At 43.8% G+C, this 17,684-nt stretch overlaps 1 protein-coding gene and 1 pseudogene across 4 annotated transcripts in view; both read left to right on the top strand.

Moving 5' to 3' along the window:
- Positions 1-17,684, top strand: part of Lnx1 (ligand of numb-protein X 1) — a 168,353-nt gene that overhangs the window by 89,423 nt on the left and 61,246 nt on the right. The gene's annotated exons all lie outside the window — the stretch shown is intronic.
- Positions 1,456-14,901, top strand: LOC131424894 (arginine vasopressin-induced protein 1-like; annotated as a pseudogene).

The raw sequence follows: 17,684 nt of genomic DNA, 5'->3' as shown, positions 1-17,684 counted from the left end.
TTTCATGTCTCTGGTTGTACGCAAAGTGGTCACACCATTTGTGTTTTTCTTTTTTATCTTGATGACATATAAAATAATGTTACAGTTTATAATAGATGGAGTCTTGGACTTGATGAAATTTGGTGATAACTTCATCCACAGTGAGCATGGGTGGACAGAAATCAGAGGAATTGCTGAAACCACAGAGTCCCTTCTTCCCTCTCTCATTGAAGAGGCAGGCAAGTTATCTGAGCTGAGAAAGGGGTGTTAGGTGAAGTCTGGCCTCTTACCAGAGCCATTTGGCAACAAACAAGGTCCACACCTGCTCAGCAGATTCCTAGGAGCCTTGACCACACCTGCCCCTAACTCTTACCTCTGCCAGCCCTCCTCCCCAGGAGTCATTCCTTAGCTATTCAGCTCATTTCTAGCTACCCTCACATGGTGGCTCCTACTTCCTCCTTCCTGTCCAGCTTCCCCCTTCCTCCACTTGAAGAAGAAGTCTCAGCCCAGTGTGTCATTTGGCAGGTGGAATCTATGGTCCAGAACCAGAGCTATTTAGAGCTTCAGGAGACCTTGGAGGTGATCTAGACCAAACTTCCCATTTTATAGGTGAAGAAACTGAGGCACAGTAGTGTACTCAAATGACTCAGTTCTATCAGTATTAGGCTATGTGACCTTGAACAAGTCATGATGTTTTATTGGAAACAATGTTAATGCATTCATTATTGTATGAAATGTGACCTCGGGAAGCAATAAAACTGGAGCTAGTTGTTAAAATTTCAACTAACAGCTTTAGGCAAAGCAATGCCATAGATGTGAGACAGTGAGACATGTGACCATGCATGTCACCCATTAGGAGCTGAGTGTCCCCTGAAGGAGTCTGACCTCCTGGGAATGCTCAGAGAATGGTGTCATGGCACTTCTTTGGCCAGTTTTGTACAAATGCAACCTGGGGCCATTTGACCATAATAAAGCTTTTACATTTGCATGTGGCATTCCAAGGTTTTGACAGGATTCTAAGGGTTTCATATACAAAGGACTGCAGCAAAGGGGAAGGGCAGAGTCCTGTCATAAAGCAGCTTTAGTTTGTAGTCATTAAAAATGCAGCCTCTAAAGTCACTTAAACCTGAGTTCAGATCCTGGCTGGTGGCTGACTAGCTGTGTAACCCTGTTTATATTAATGTCAGCCTCAGCTGCACCTCAAGTTTCTCATTCTTAAATCAGAGCTCTTAATGACAGTACCTGCTTCATGGGGGTCAGAACTAGATATATTACTCATGGACCACTTAGTAGACTCCAGGAGCATTGTAAGCATCCTATAAACAGTAGCCATGGTAAATAAATTCACAGCAAAAGCAGTGAATTCCCATCTTATTGATGAGAAAAACTTAGATTCAGAGAGTTGAAGGAAGCTCCCCTAAATGACCTAGCCAACCTCGAAGGCAGGCACCCTGACTGCAGGACCAGGCCCCCCCCTCCCGCCCACTGCACCACACTTTGTTGCCATGGTGACAGATGGCATCACTGGGGTGTGTGTTGCTTCAGACCTGTAATTTGCTAGGGGCGGGTGAGTTATCGGAGAGAGACAGATTATGAACCAGATAAGTAATTGCTTTATAGATTAGAATAGTAGATAATTTAGTAGAATGTTTAGATTGTTTCTTTGACCAGTTAAAGATATGCTGAAGACGGAGCTTTATTTGGCTTGAACAGTTAGCTTCCCACTGAAGTAACCTAAGAGAGCAGACTACAAGAAGTCCCAAAGACATTTTTTAAAAAGTGGTCAGCCAAAAACATTTTGGGTTTAATGACTAATTGCTGATAGATTAAAGAGGATCAAAGGCTTCCTACTATGTGTGCATCTGAAATAATTCTTCCAAGATACCACTGCTGTTTTGTTAGAAAATGAATCCAGTCACCATCAGAGGTACAGAAGTCTCTCCTCCCCTTGTTAGAATCCCTGATGGGCCCGAGGTGTCACTGGGGACATGCAGTATGATCACGGCATGAACTTGAGCCAGTGGATCTGCCACTCACTGGGTGCATATCTTCGGGCAATTGCCACCACTTCTGAATCATGACGATCCTCATAGCAGCCCCGTGGAGGTCCCTAGAGAACTTAAGTGAACTTAAGGTCGCTCGAGAACTTATCATGCACATGCAGCCCCAGTGGGTGCCTGGCTGGTGGCAATAGTTCTGCCAGCTATTTGTGTTCCCAGCTTGCTATTGTACAAGCCCAGCTTCCTTTCTTCACTCCCTGTGCACTTTCCTCTTTGGAAAAGACACCCATGAGATATCCGGCAGTGACACTGCTGTCTACTTATTGGAGGATCTTCCCTGAGATGCCCACTTTTGGCTACTGCTCAGGACAGCATCTCGACTCATCAGTGAATTAGGATTCTTTAAACATCATAGAAGAATTATGAGACCCCCTGAGAAGTGCTAATTCTCCACGAAGAGACCTCCAAATGCTTATAATCTGCTTCAGAGGTTTTGGAAGCCCAGTGGTTACTAGACAGGAGTGATGTCTGGGGCTCAAAAATATGACCAGGGAGTGAAGGAGACTAAGAAACCCAGTGTTCTCTGGACTCCAGTTTATTTCTTCAGTTACAAAATAACCAGAAATAGGGTCAATTTGATTTTTTAAAAACATCCCATTCAATTGCTTGGTGTCGTTTAAAGAAGCATCAGGGTGACTGATTTATGGCTCTTCAGCTAAGGTTTGTTTGGACATAAGTTCCCCTCCCTCCTTTTCTTTTTGGAGTGCAGGGTTCAATTGAGGCATGGGGACCTCCATAGAATCCAGTGATTTGATTCTCCTTCAATTTCTTTGACATTGTTTTGATTTAGCAAAGGCAGGGAATTCTGTGAATCAAAAGGCATTTTACACTTTCTGTAAAACATAAACAGGTTTTCTTGTCCAGTGGAAGCAAGTTAATGTTCTGAAAAAAAAAAATCAGGGGCTGTGTGCAGCCTGCTTCAGGCAATCAGAACGCCCACGATGGGCACCCCAGCCTCTGTGGTGAGTGAGCCACTCCCTTGGCAAGCCCCCATTGAGGCCCGGGGTCGTAAGCAGGCCTCAGCCAACATCTTCCAGGATGCTGACCTGCTGCAGATCCAGGGCCTGTTTCAGCACAGTGGGAACCAGCTGGCCAAGAAGTGGTCTCTCCAAATCATTTGGGAGTGCACAGGGGACCATCGAGTGGTGGAGGCCCTAAGGAGGCTGCACAGGAAGAGATCCCCAAGGCAGAAACCCCTGGCTCACTCACTCCACCACTGCATCTGGCTCAGAATCCAGAGCCCTGATCTCCACTGGCCAATGCACAGAGCAGTGCCCCCAAGACAGCCTTCAGTGAACAGCACCAGAACTCCAGGAGGACAAGTGCCAGGATCCGCCACAACTGGAGGAAGCCAAACCCCACAGGCTACCTTCACCAGATCAGACACTGATGCCAGGAAACGGCTGGGAATGGCAAGATCTTCCCCAGGAATCCTGGGAACTTTGCCAAAGGCCTGGGAGGTGAAGACAGAAGGCCTGAGGTAGGCAGCCCTGTACAGATAAATGAAGGAAAGAGGCCACTGGTACTGGCCTGGAGGCTTCCCCTGGGCTCTACACCACGTGATACCCATTCTTACCAGAGTGAGAAGACACAGACTGTTCCTGCCTCAGCCCTTCTTGATCTAACACTATACCTGACCTGCATGATATTCTCCTGGGAATCAAACAACAGGCACTCAGATGCAGCACCTCACCACATCTGCCCTAATCTGCTGGCTACTACTGTCACCCATAGGCCAGCACCCTGTCCTATACCTCTGGTGCTGTCAGGCCAGCATGAGGAAACGGTGGTTTAAATGGCAAATAAAAACACTGGCATTCAAAAAAAAAAAAAAAATCAGCAAGCTGTTTTCCACTTCTTGGAAAGTCTTCAGTGTTTTGTTTTCTAAACAGGTAACCTCCTGGTAGTTGAACAAAGAGTTTAAACTTAGGTAGTAAAGAAAAAAAAAATGAAAAAAGAGAAAGAAAAGCAAAGCAAAGCAAGCACACTCCTTCATCAACAACAAAAACACTCACTCCTGGGAAGAGTATAACAGTAGTAAATATTTATCAAATGCTTGTGAAATATCAGGATATTGGGCATATTCTGGGCTCTGGGGCTTACCCCCGAGAGAAAGCCAGAAAACATATAGTACATCAGATGGAAATAAATGGCTTGAAAAAAAGTAGCCAGAGTAAAGGATGCTGTCACATAGGAAGGCCTGGTGAGAAAGTGGCATTGGGGCAGGTGCCAGATGGAAAACGAGAGGCGCCAGTGGAGACCTCTGATGTCAGGACAAGCCAATGCAGCCGGGAAATCAGGACACTCTGTGGCCTAGGTCCACATCTGTAGGGTGCCAATAATGGCTTCCAACCACAGGATGTCTGTGAGCAGCAGACGAGACACATGTAGAAGGGTCTTGCTCTTGAATGTTCGTCTTTGCTATTTCCACTTGCTTTCACCTCTTCTGGATTATTCCAGAAGCAGGGGAGAGGCATGCAGATTTAAATGGAGCAGAAGATGCCTGTGGCCTACCTCCCTGCCTCCCTGGCATCCCTGCTCAGTGTGAATTCATGTTGCATTTTCTCACCTCTAAATTGTGCTGCTTTCTAAATTTCTCCAGTCCGTTCCTATCTGTGTTTTCAGTATGTGCTGTCTAATTGTAGATGTGTCTGGGTCTAATCCAGTTTATTTATTTTACCTCCTCTCCTGTCTTCTGGGGTATTCCCACCTGAATGTCATCCATAAATTTTGTGACACTTACTCCCAGGTCATCAGTCGGGGCGTTGAGATAGATGAGGTGGTGGATTGTTGTGACAGCCTCTGAAGTGCCTTCCCATGACTGGGCTTCATACCACCTTGGTTCGTGATTTCTGTCCATTTCAGCAATACCCCTTCCTTCTGTATCTTTGCTCTAACAGTAAAAATAAAATCTTGCCCAAGCCACTGCATGAGGGGTTCACCCCACCACCACCACCACCACCACCTCCAATCCTTTAATATTCTAAATTACATCAAGAACAGTATTATGGTCTTCAAGATAATCCCAGGAACTTGTCTTGGTAATTTAAATGCAAATTGTCCTCTGTTCATTCAATCTTGGCTTTCTGAAATTTTACTTCCCTACAATTCTAAAGTTTTTTAAACCAACGATTACTTATATTACCTAATAATTTTTCACTCTTCCTTCTTTGTTTTCCTTCTGCATACTATCACATGTTGTTGGTCTTTTCCCAATTTTCGGACGTCCCCCTGAGTGTGAAGTAATTTTTCAGAGATAATTATTCATTTTTACTACACCATTGTTCAGTAAGCATATTAGTCAAATTCTCTTATTCCCCGGGGCTGTGTGTCCAGCTGACTAATGTGTGCTCATGTTTGCCAAATATTCCTTTACTTATTGTTTTTGTTGTTGTCCAAACTTATCTATGTGAGTTTATAATTCTCCAGATTTCACTTCTTTGTACCTCTGAAAGAGTTCTAGCATTTGGGTGTTTTAATTCCCGCATTTGCTCTTTTACTTGTAGATCTGCATTCTATCAAGCGGTTTGGCCTATTTTTTATGACTCAGGATGAGCTTATGGATTTTAAAGCTATTGCTAATGTGTTAAGATGTTTTGTTTCAACACATGTGTTTTTCTCTGCTGAGCTTAATTGATGCAGCCCATTGTCTTGGCCTCTAATTGTTCCTGCCTCCAGTGTTCGGAACTGTTCCTTGATTCTAAGGGTTTCTGACACATGACTGAATAGCTGCCTACTTTTTCTACTTGATATAAATAGTTAGAAACTAGAATGAAAAAAACATGTACTATAAATTTCTTTAAAAAAAAAAAAAAACAAAGAGCAATGGAATGTGCTGATCAGATCAGCTTTGTAGAAACTGTCAAGTCTTTCAAAGCCTAGAATTTTCCACGAGGTGAACAGCTTGGCACTAATTATTCACCTTTCCTCAGAGAAATGGTTTTACTCAACCCAGCCTCTTTTTCAACACGACCTTGCCAAGTCCACATTATTTTAGAGAGCATTTTGCAGAAGTTTATTCAGTTGCTAATGGTATCCTAACTGGGTTGAGACCTCCACCCACTCACTGGAGAATCCTGAAATCACAGAATGAATTCCTGCCATTTATTTTTAGAATCTAATCCAATGCCCTTATTTTACTAAAAACAAATGTTTGACCCCAGTACGTGAGGACATCTAAACCTGTCGCCACTCTGTGTTGATGACTACTCCAGTAGAAGGCTCTGTCTCTAATGCAATAACTCTTATTCTTAACAAGTGTCTTTACAAGATGGAGTGACACTTGGCTTGGGTTTGCTGTTGGCGTGTGCTCAAGTGGTCTCATTGTCATCTGTTAGCAGGAACAAGGTTATTGTTATGCCATTTTGCTTTATTCAAATAGCATTAGATTTTGTATCGTTAGTAGCTAGAGCAAAAACAATTGGAACAACCCAAAATATTAAATTTCTGCTTCTAAATGTGTGGCCAAATCAGCTTTTGCCAAGGATGCCTAGGCACGAACAGCTGAAATGAAATACTTGGTGGCTGATTTCAAAGATAGAGCAGCCTTGCTGTGGGGAACACCCCCACCCTCACCCCCGGTAGCTCACAGGAAGCCACTGTCCCGGTCCTCTGAATGCACACTTGGGAAATAGGCAGTAAGCAATGTCTTACATGGTGTGGATTTTAGATAACAATAGTCCTGGTGTTGAGACTTCGGTGTAGATCCATTTTTAAAGAGGTTGGCACGGGGATAAACCCAGCAAGTTAGAACTGGATTATTTTCTTCAAATAAAAGAATAGTCTTATAAATCATGTGCTCATGTTAGTAGCAAAGAAACTTTAGAATTTTAAAATATTTTCAAAGTACTAAAAATCTTAAAAATAAACAAGTTGTTTGAAAGAGAAAGATTGGGAATATTTAGGCATTTTAACAACCCAGATAGAACTCAGTGGCAAATAACTATAGTCTCTATTATTATTCTTATAAGCAAAGGGCAAAATAACTTTCCTACTTCTCAGATTTTGTAAAATTAGAGGACTAGAAGGATAGGAACCAACCACTAGGGATCTTTAAGGAAGGGAACACATGGACGTTCCTTTGGTCCAGACCTTGACCTTGGGCATCTGGCAGCTCCACTTGGCAGGGGTCCTCGTGGCCCAGTGGGTGGCTGATGGAGCCCTGGACCCATGCAGTCGATGTAAAGCACCGTGAACCTCTTTGATGTAGCAGAATGATTGCATACTGATCGGATTTTAGTCAGGAAATTTAACTTAGTTGAAGTAAAACAAAAACAAAAACCCTTAAAACATATTAAGCCCTTGGACCTGACTCACTTTCAGTGGAACCAAGTTGATTTAGTCCTCTTTCTGGACCCCCTTCAACTCTTCGGATCTCTTGCACTTGGCCGTGCAAGACTGCAAGAACGTTAATCGGCTGCTTGGCTTCTCCTCTGATTACTTCCAGAAGGGCAGAACATGTTGTCCCTGTTGAGGGTCTTCAGTTACCATTTTTTTCCCCACTGCGCCTCCAAAAGGGCTCTTGTTCTGATGTGTCCGTGTTCAGCCTTTCCTGGCCATGAAAATAATGAGACCAGACACTAATGGCTGCTGCATTTTGAGTTGTCATGTAGTGTCCCCAGTGAGCTGAACACCTGTGTGTCTGAAGGTACTTTCAATCAAGCTTTGGAGTCACCAATGCATCAAGCGAGACTCAGGCTACGCAGGGAGGAGGTTTTAACCAAACACATGCCATGCATCAGACTGAAGCCACCTGACAGAGCCAGCTAGCTGATTGATTCTGACATTTCCAAAATTTAGGCCAGGCTCAGATTCATTGTTTCTGAAGTGCAGTTAAGTGGTTTTTCAGAGATGACCCCAATTCATTCAGAAAAGAAGCCTGGGGTTCCCACCTCACACCCCACCTCACGTTACATGCCTCCTGCCCGGGTTCCCCCTGGGGGTGGTGGTGCCCCAGATGTGGCACAACTTTACAAGGAAAGCTGCTCTAGGTTGCAGAAAACACTGCACCAGAGGTTTTTCTGTGGCTGCTGACCTGGTTTGCTCAAGAGGGCCCACTCAACCCAGGAGCTTCCTGGCCACTCTAGTGGAAGGGCATGCAGTCCCATCCCCAGGAGCCAGCCCAAAGCCCACCCTGCGTGTGACACATTACCCTTCCTGTGTTCTGGGGTTTTTGCTTGGAAGTGAACTTTTCATAGCATTTTTGTAATTATCAATTTTTCTCTTTAATAAGGCATTTAGGGGGCTGCAGGGAGACTACTTACCTACCCGCAAAACCCAGCATTCAATCCCCAGCACCACAAAAATAAACAAATAAATGAATAAGAAATCTATAATTTAGCCAATGGCTGATTGAAACTAAATGTATGCAAATTTCCTTAACATACTTTGTGTCCCCTACAATTTCATATTCAGAAGGAGAATAATTTGAGAAGCAACCACTGACAGTAGACAGGCTGCCCAGCCTTAGGATACTCTGACTTCCCTCAGGGAGGTGCAGGCACAGCTCCCCTGGCCTCCCCACAACCCCTCCTTTCTGAAAAGAAGGAACTGGATGGACCAGACTATGTGTTTACAAGGAAGGAGAGCAACACGTGGAAAACTGCCTTCTCTGTTGTCAGTGTCAAAGCCGTTCCCTTCCCTGGTGTTATAGGGTGAGGTTGGGTAGGCTGCCCTGAGACGTAGGGACAGGCCAATGACAGGTGGACAAGTAGTACATAGAAAGGGGCCCAGGGCCATCCACCTGTGTAGGCCCCAGGCTGTACCAAGAGCCTCCCAAGTCTGGCAGTAGAGCCTGGTGTTTTGTGTAAAGTTGGAGTGAGAGAGAACTAAATGAACAGAGTGACCATATCCCTCTCCTTTGTAAGTACTTATCCCGTGTGCGCATCTATTTAACTAAGAAAGGAATAAAACTAATCAATGTTTCCCAGAACCTGCATCCGACTACTTGGCATAGAAACACTCTAATTTCCCTCCCTCCTCTACCCAGAAACAAGGCTAGATGCAGGGAGGACTAGAACTCAGCCTCAGCCAACAGATTCGATGGATCATACTTGTGGACTTCAAGGATGCTGTTCACCATTATCAAAGTACATATAGGGCTGGGCACAGTAATGCACCCCTGTAATCCCAGAGGCTCCAGAGGCTGAGGCTGGAGGATCACGAGTTCCAAGCCAGCCTCAGCAATTTAGCAAGACCCCTAAGCAACCAGTTCTCACCCTGTCACTAAATAAAATAGAAAAAAAATGCTGGGGATGTGGCTTAGTGGTAAGCACCCCTGGGTTCAATCCCCAGTACTAAAAACGAAAAACACATATCAGCATGCTCATAGTTCCTTTATAATTTGATGAGTGGTTTGTTTTTGGTTTGGGGTACCAGGGATTAAACCCAGAGGCACTTAACCACTGAGCCACATCCCTAGCCCTTTTTTATGTTTTATTTAGAGACAGGGTCTCACTAAGTTGCTTAGGGCCTCGCTAAATTGCTGAGGCTGCCTTTGAACTTGCAATCCTCCTGCCTCAGCCTCCCAAGCCACCAGGATTTCTGGCATGCACCACCGCACTCAGCTGATGGGTGTTTGACTCATCTGGGTGCCAGATGTTCGTGGCAGTTGTCTTCCCCCCCCTCCTTTTTTAATATGTCCACCTTTATCATATGTTTTCAGGCATATTAACTTTGACAAGAAAATCAGTATACCTTCCCCACTACCACCCCAGGATGCAAAGAATACAGTTCTAGAGGTGAGTCCTTTCACCGATCAGCATGGGGGAATGGCTCAGGCTATGAAAAAGCAATAAACAAAAAGGCAGATTTTCCTGTAATTAGAAACTGACCACTGTTATCGCCATGTTAGGGATATTTGAATTTTGCTACCAACAGAGAAAAAAAATATCCTGGGATTGGAGCAGAAATTCCACATTGATGTTAATATTTATAGCATATTGTGATGAATGCAGCTGATCACAGCTTTTGTGTTGTTGTTTAACCAAATGATACATCAGTAAGTGTAGAATTAAGAAGAGAATCAACTAATTACAGACACACAAAGGAGTGACTTGTCATGAACACATTGTGCTTCCTCCAGTGACCAAAGACTCTGGGGAGGCCTGTGGAACACTCACTGGAGGAAGCTATATCACTTGGGTATCTGTACGTCTTTTTATAAAGAAGTGCTGTGGGAATGGGAGCCCCAGACTGGGAACATAGTGGCCCTGAGATCTAACCCAGAGTTGGTGCTTCAGGGTTGCCAAACTCCTTTTTGTAGTGTGCCTTTGTAGAACACACTGTGTTCTAGGACTAAGTTCGAGGATAAAGAGGAAAACTTTATAGCCAGGAGTTGCTTGTGGCCTGGGCACTGTTCCACTCAGTACCTCTTCTGGGTGCTTTACTATGGCTGTTTTTGTTTTGTTTCTTACAAATTCCTCAGGGGACACCTCCGGGGGCTGTGGCCTTTGTGTTAGAGGCCTCTTCCAAAGGAGTGTGTAGTGGAATCTGTCCATCTATTTGAGCTTTGGTCACTGAAAGAAATTCTAGTACGCATTTCCCATGGGATTCCCACTGAGAGACTGACTTGCCCTTGAGAATGTAGAAGGTACATTCATAGAGGGCCTTGTGTTTATGTAGAAATGGCCTTGGTTACTCTGATCAGGGACCAGGCTGACCACGAGCCAAGCAAACCCAACCCATCTTCCTGGCTCTCACCCCCATATTTCATTTCAACCTATATCAAGGGATTGGGATAGTTTTCATAATTGATGGTAATGTTTACCCTGAGCATATTAACACTCAGTTTTTTTAATATTTATTTTTTGGTGTAGATGGACACAATATAATGCATTTATTTTTATGTGGCACTGAGGATCGAACTTGGGTCCCGCCCGTGCTAGGCGAGCGCTCTACCGCTGAGCCACAATCCCAGCCCTAACACAGTGTTTTAAAGTTTTCCTTAATGGAGTAGAATGATAAAAGTAATCATAAAAATAACTATTGTTCAATTTCATTACAACAAAGTGAGCCCATTTGTTTTGCTGGACTGATTTCTCATGTTCCCTTGTCGGGAAGCAGAGGAAAATAGTTTGTTATTTTTTGGCCAAGGGGCAATATTTCATTTATGGCAACATTAAGATTTAGGTTTTTCTGCCTGTAGATGTCTTGAGATCAACTGTGAAACTGGTTAGCTACTCTCTGGACCTGGAATACCCTATAAAATCACATAATCCAGAAGCCCAGGCCATCAAGTTATACATATTCAAAAAGCCACCAGTATATGAAAGATGTCACCTTAAAGAAGCAATGTGTGCCATTCTGGCATGAAATGTGGAGTTGGTAGTTGTGCCCAGGCCAAATAGCAACCTGCATGGGGTCAGTGGCCCAAAAAGAGTGCTGAATTTTTGCTGCACATGCTTAAGAACACAGAGAATGCTGCACTGTAGAGCTTAGGTCTGGAGTCTCTGGTCATTTGAGCATATCCAGGTGAAAAAGCAGCCAAGATATACCACCATTCTTACAGAGCTCATGGTCCTATTATCCCATACATAAGATCCCCTTGCTATGTTGAGATGATCTTACTGAAAAGGAAGAATTGTTCATAAACCAGAAGAGGAAGGTCATAGAAAAAAAAAAAGAATATCCCCAAAGAAACAGGAGAAACAGAAACCTGTGGCACAGGAACAAACTTGCCATCAGATAAATGCAAATAAAAGTTTAAATAAAATGATGCAGATATGTCATGGAAATAATAACATTGCAAGAAAAAGATAACCATTACAGTAGAATTTGCAAAAAGGACAAAAAGAGTCATGCCTCAAGCAACCCAAACAGCAAAACAGTGTCTCAGTTGTTTATGGGGTCTATATAACTCTGTTAAATGACTTAATTTATAATGGAAATAGCAATGTTGGTGGGTCTCACATGACTATGGTTATATCTTTTGTGTTCCTTAAAAAAAAAAAAATCTAAAACTTTAAATTCCGATGCAGAAAGAAAAATGTGCTTCTATGTTTATCCTGATTCCTTCCAGCCCTGAGGGTTATAATTATTCCAAAAAAAGGATAAACACCTCCTATCATCAACAGGAAAACATTTTCATTTTAACCGGTTAATGCTGAGGTGTCAGTCTCTTCTGCTTCCAAGCAATCATTTCTTTTCATTGTGATTCCTTAAGAGGCTGTCTACCCAACATTCTCTGAGTGATCCTTGCAATGTCACTGGGAGGTAATAGGTCAAGCCTTACAATAGGCAAGGACACTGAGGCCCCCAGACATCCAGAGGACTCACCTGGTGATTAGAGACACAAAAAAAGACCACACATCATTGGCTCTTGACAGGTGCTTTCTTGAGCATTAGATGACAGTTGAGGTGTTTCTAGGAAACATTTTCACATCTTTTTCTTCTGTTGCATGCCAAGTGACTGAAATGCAGGGTCTAGAATTCTCTCCCCTTCTTCCATTACCAGCTGGTGATAGCTGAGACTGGAAATAGGTCCTACCCAGAAGCATGATGTGCTAGAGGACTCACACGCTCTCCAAGAGCCAGTTAGCAAGGCTGTCGAAGCACTGGTGGGAAAATCTGCAGTGAAGTTGACATCTCTGAGCTGTTCAGCTCATGCTGGCCCTCGTGCATGGGATAACTGGACCCAGTGCTAACACACAGTCCCATGGTGAAAGGCTTTCATGGGCACAATTGCAAAGCGAGCCATGCTGTATTTAGGGCTAATGCTTTTGCCATGAACACGGCTGTCCACCAGCACCACCCTCACCCTGATCTGGCTGCTGGCTGCCAAGGCATGGGCAGAGATCTCAAACCTCAGTGCACCCTGGGGAACTTGTGAAAACACAGACACTTGATCTCCCTCTCCTCCACAGAGCAGTCGGCCTTGGCATTGTTGACATTTTGGATCCTGTAATTCTTTGTTCTGGGGCAAGGGCAGGGTCCTCCTGATCACTATAGGATGTTTAGCAGCATCCTTGACCTCTGGGTAGATGCCAGCAGCATTCTCCCAAGTAGTGGCAATCAGACACTGGACATTTTCAGAGGTCCCGTGGGGTTGAGAACCACTGTCTTAGGGATTGTAATCCCTAATGGGAGAGGAAGACCCAGAATGCTATTTTTAATCAGCTCCTCCAGCCAGTGTAATCCCTTATGCATACTGGGCCTTTCTTCCCTTTCGGTGCTCCCATGTGCTCCTGCTCCTTCTTCTGCGGCCACCTCTAGGATTAACAGCAATCTAACATGGTAAAGCCCAGTTTGTCCTTCCCAGGCTAGGCCCACTGAGCTACCCAGAAGGCAATTCACTGACCCAGTGAACAAAACCATGCTGTCTGCTGCTAAGTGGGCTGCTTTTGTGTCTCAGAAGCACTTATGCTTAATGACAGGGTCCTTTTGAAGGTAATGTCCATGTTGTTGTTATATAACCCACAAAAACTACATACACACCCCTGCTGGGATCTTCTGGATCCCGAAAGGATGCAGAAGATCTCAGCTCAGCAGGCACAGATCACCTGGGCAGCCAGAGTGTTCCTGAAGGAAGGCTGGACCTGATCCCTCCTGCAGGTGAGACCACCTCTGCAGGAACCCATCTCCCTGTGGTCTGGTGGAAGCTGGGCCCTAGCAAAGCCCAATCTGATGCCTGCCTTTCTAGCATGAGTGATTCCAGTGCTTTCAGGAATTCTGTTGTTTAGTCTGTCTCCTGTGGTTGGAACTTCCTCTCCAAATGGTCATACTGGGGATGTTATTTTCCAACTGGAGTGAGGAGAATTTCACTATCAAAAGACTGTGCTTGGAAGGGCTGCTCCATTCATTAGGGAAGGGCCTTCCGTGTGTGTGGCTCTTTATGGAAATGACCATTTTGTGTAAAATAAGCCTGGGTGCAGCCGGGCAGCCAAAGCGATTCCCATCTGTGGATGCCCTTGGCACTTCCAGGTATTACAGCTGATGACTTGTGTCATAGGTGATTTCTTAAAAGGGACACTAAATATATTGATGACATTTATATCCTTGATCCACCTCTTTCTTAAGGACATAAGCTTTTGCACAGTTGTACTTAGAAATAATGTTGTCATTACTTGTTTCTCATTGGAAGACTGAATAGATGCTCACAGTGTCAGCTTTTGGCTTGTGGGTTTCTTACAACAGTACCAGAGCCGGCGAACTCCAGAGAAGAGAGCAACTGAGGCAGAAAGTGGTTTCTAGCCTGCAAAGCAGCCACACTGTGTCCCCTAAACATTCCTGAAGAGAGAAATAAATATATCACCAGGATGTTGTGATAGAGCAAAGAGCAACAACACCCGAAGATTAAGGGTCCCAAGCTCCCTCTTAGAACTCCGAGCATTAATTATGATCCAACGTCAAGAAAAATGAAGTGCAAAACTGGTGGGCTTAACAGCAACTCGGTTCAAACGTATTGCAAACGTGGAGCTTTTCAGTCTCACATGGAGTCCTTGCTCACAGTTTACACGATGATTCTGAGCTCCTAGGCCTCTCTTTACATTTCTCCGTGAGCTTATATGTTTACATGGTGGAGAAGCATCAGAGTTGGCAAAACCTAACAACTAATTTCAAGCTAAAATAATTTACACTAAAAACTTTTCTAAAACTAAATATTGTCCTGACCACTGCCTGTTTCTGTGAGCCTCTTCCAGGGACCTCTGGGTAGAGAATATGAGAAGGACACAGGTCTGAGCCAGCTGGGGCCCACAACTGTAAGATTTCAGGGGCATCCAGTGCAAATTTTGCCATGTCCATTTCTTCAATATTTCTTAGTTGCCATTGGTGGCTTTTGAGGGAAAATTTAATATATTTTTATATGTTAAAGTTTAAAATTTAATATACTTTTTATATATTTTTATATATTAGTTGTTTAATTATGCATGTTACAAATAGTTTTTCAATAGTTATCAGTCTTTTAATATTACTTATTATTCTTTCTGTATATTTTATTTATTTGTTTGTTTTCATATATAAATTTGGTATGGGGGATTGAACCCAGGGGTACTTAACCACTGAGTCACATCCTCAACCCTTTTTTGTATTTTATTTAAAGACAGGATCTCACTGAGTTGCTTAGGGCCTCACTAAGTTCCTGAGGCTGGCTTTGAACTCATGATCCTCCTGCCTCAGCCTCCAGAGCCACTGGGATTTCAGGTGTGCACCACAGTGCCCAGCGTCTTTCTGTATGTTTTAAAACATTATTTAGTCTTAAGGAAAGCTTGGAAAGCAGAGTGCAAGTATCTGTAACCACATCACTCTAACACAACTATTATTGTTTGCTAGTTTTTGTATACGAAGGCAAATGATTTTCATAATTGCAAACAGCTTAGAACATTTTTAGATGGAGAGAAGCATGTAATTTCTGCTCGATTAAACATGCCAACTTTGATCTCTTGCATTTCTTTGAAAAGTAGAAAGTTCTCTACATGGAGGTGACCCTATTGAGACTCTCTGTATTGAGTGTGCACTTCATTTTCTCCTAATCTTTGAGCTCTTTTTCACAGGCCCCATGTAAATCATGTCCTCTTTGCCCATCTATAAATTAGGGAAGTCCTTTGAAGACTGTGACCTGGACAGTGTGTGCCCAGTTCCCTTGCCAATCATGAACTTGGTAATCATGCAACAGGGCTCATGTGGCCTCTGGCCCACAGCTACTGAATTGGTTAAGCCCAGTTCATCCCCTCATGTGGCAGGTCCTCTCCAGTGAAGGTCTCCCTTACTGAGTCTTGTGCTGCCGCAGCCTCCCAGTTCTCATTGTGAGTGCCAGCTTGAGTACCACACTCTTATGCTGCAGTGCCAGTTCTGGCACTCACAATGTACGTGAAGCTGTTGGTGTCGTGCTTCTTTGCTCCTGGAGCCTCCCTGCATCTGTCCTGTCAACAAGGACAGTAGCTTCATGCCTTACTGGCAGACCATCCCTTTCAGGATATAGTGCCATTATTGCCCCTTTTCCCTTTGACTTTTAATTCTCTTGTTTCTTGTGCATACAGTCTCTGTACGAGTATAGAAATATGTGAATGCAATAACTTAATATGCTGTCTTAAAAATCCACATCTCCCTGTTTTTCAACTGAAAACCCCTGCCTAGGTCTCTGGACCAGGGAGCAGAGAGGAGCATAGAAGAAACACCTTCTTTTTTCTCCCTACCCACCCCCAACCAGCTGTAATCTCTTCTGTTTCACGGGGCAGTGTAGCTGTGGGGTTTCCAGCTCCAGTTCCAGCACCCCCATCTCCTAGATTATGTCAGTGCATTGTCTAAGTTTTGGTGTTTTAAATTTTCTTATGCTATAGTGCGTGTGTGTGTGTGTGTGCGCACACGCACATGTTGGGCAGAACTCTTAAGCTGCAGATGCCAATAAGCCAGCAAAGATAGCATGTCTCACATAGTGAAACATCTAGACATCATTGGATCTTGGAATCCATCGGCATGAATCTACCTTGCCACCTCACAGGTTAGGTTTTTTCTGTCCTGGCTTCTTTTCCACCAATGAAACATACAGTTATCTTTCCATATTCATGGGTTCTGAGTTCACAGATTCAACCAACTATAGACCAAAACTATTCATGGGAAAAAAAAATCACATCTGTACTAAACAGGTACAGATTTTTTTCTTGTCTTATTCCCTAACCAATATAGTAGGACAACTATCTGCACAGCATTTACATTATATTAAGAATTGTAAGTAGCCTAGACATGATGTAAAGTAGATGGGAGGATATACATAGGTTATGTGCAAATTGTGTGCCTTTCCATATAAGGGACTTGAGCATCCATGGTTTTTAGTATCAGAGGGAAGTCCTAGAACCAGTCTCCCAGGATATTGAGGCACAACTGTAAATGGTTCCAACTCTGATTGAATATATCTCTGTCACATGTCCCTACTAGAACAAATCTCTTTAGATGTCCTGACTGGCTAGATTATATCACATGCTCTACCCACCTATTCTTTCTTCCAAGGAAGGTGATGCAGAGGTAGATAAAGTACTTGCAGGCCAGCTTGGATCAGTTATCTGCTCTCACTAGTTTCTGCCCAGAATACACTTGCTTTTAAAATATTTTGTATATCATCTCCGTGCAAGCCCACGTGATTGACTGATAGTTCCTCTAGGTGGGGAGGAGAGTTTTCAAAGGGCAAATATACCTAGCAGATAAACACAAAAGGCTATGCAACAATTTCTGCATTGTTATGAGGACTTTTGGAGACAGATGGGAAAAACAATTGAACTGAATCCCAAATGTTAGATTAACTTAGAAAACATAAGACCCAGCACATAATAGGATCAAAATTAATATTGGGGGGTTGAATGAATGAATGAAAAAGTGAACTGTGACAGGCATGGTGGCACACACCTGTAATCCCAGCAACGCGGGGGGGCTGAGGTAGGAGGATCCCAAGTTTGAGGCCACCCTGGGCATCTTAGAGAGACCCTATCTCAAAATAAGAAATAAAAAGGACTAGGGGTGTAGCTCAGGGGTAACACACCTGAGTTTAATTCCCAGCACGGACAGGGGTGGGGAGGAATAGGACTGCAATGAAAAATCCTTCCCCTTCCTCCCTTATTTGTCTGGGAAGATACCGAATCTGTCAGTGGGAAAGTATAGTGGAGTCGGAGCATTTCCTGTGCATGAACCCCATGTGTGAAAGAGGCTGCAGCACAC

Source organism: Marmota monax, unplaced genomic scaffold, assembly GCF_021218885.2.
Source record: "Marmota monax isolate L192 unplaced genomic scaffold, Marmota_monax_Labrador192_F-V1.1 WCK01_AAM20220418_F8-fsc00025, whole genome shotgun sequence".
In the NCBI taxonomy this organism is placed as follows: Eukaryota; Metazoa; Chordata; class Mammalia; order Rodentia; family Sciuridae; genus Marmota; species Marmota monax.
This window is presented reverse-complemented; position numbering and strand designations above follow the sequence as displayed.